This window comes from Nannobrachium achirus (assembly GCF_963921795.1).
Source record: "Nannobrachium achirus genome assembly, chromosome: 9".
In the NCBI taxonomy this organism is placed as follows: domain Eukaryota; kingdom Metazoa; phylum Chordata; class Actinopteri; order Myctophiformes; family Myctophidae; genus Nannobrachium; species Nannobrachium achirus.
Window position 1 is genome coordinate 29,055,347 of NC_137818.1, and position 796 is coordinate 29,056,142.

A 796-nucleotide genomic window follows, 5' to 3' on the forward strand; every position below is an offset into this window, starting at 1 on the left:
GGCATTAATTAAAAATACTAATTAGAAACACTAACTAGAAAGGGTGTCCACTGACTTTTGGACGTATAGCAAAGTATAGCTCCTGTATGTGCGTGTGAGTGTGCGTGCGTGTGTGTGCGTGTGTGTGTGTGTGTGTGTGTGTGTGTGTGTGTGTGTGTGTGTGTGTGTGTGTGTGTGTGTGTGTGTGTGTATGTGTATGTGTATGTGTATGTGTATGTGTGGTAACGCCTCTCATTCAAAGCCATAGGTGTATTTGCATGTGCGTATATTTGCTGTGTGTCAATATTTTTGGCCTGTGTGTGTCACTGTGTGTGTGTGTGTGTGTGTGTGTGTGTGTGTGTGTGTGTGTGTGTGTGTGTGTGTGTGTGTGTGTGTGTGTGTGTGTGTGTGTGTGTGTGTGTGTGTGTAGGTAGCTGTATGAGCACAGAGGCAGCCAGTAGCCACAGGTGTGCATGCCATGTGACTGAGGTCATGGAGGGTAAAGTGAGAGTGCTCAGCTGTCCACTCAGATCAGTCTGAAAGGAGAGTATGCTGGGAAGGTACCAAGTGATACTGTATGGTGAACCTAGCAACAAATGCTGTTAGCAACGCAATGTTTATGTGTGTGTGTGTGTGTGTGTGTGTGTGTGTGTGTGTGTGTGTGTGTGTGTGTGTGTGTGTGTGTGTGTGTGTGTGTGTGTGTGTGTGGGCGCGTGCGTGCTTGCGTGCGTGCGTGCGTGCATGTGTGCGTGCATGTGTGTGCGCGAGCGCCTGTGCACCTGCATCTTTGCATCTTTTCCAAACGGCAAGAAAACAG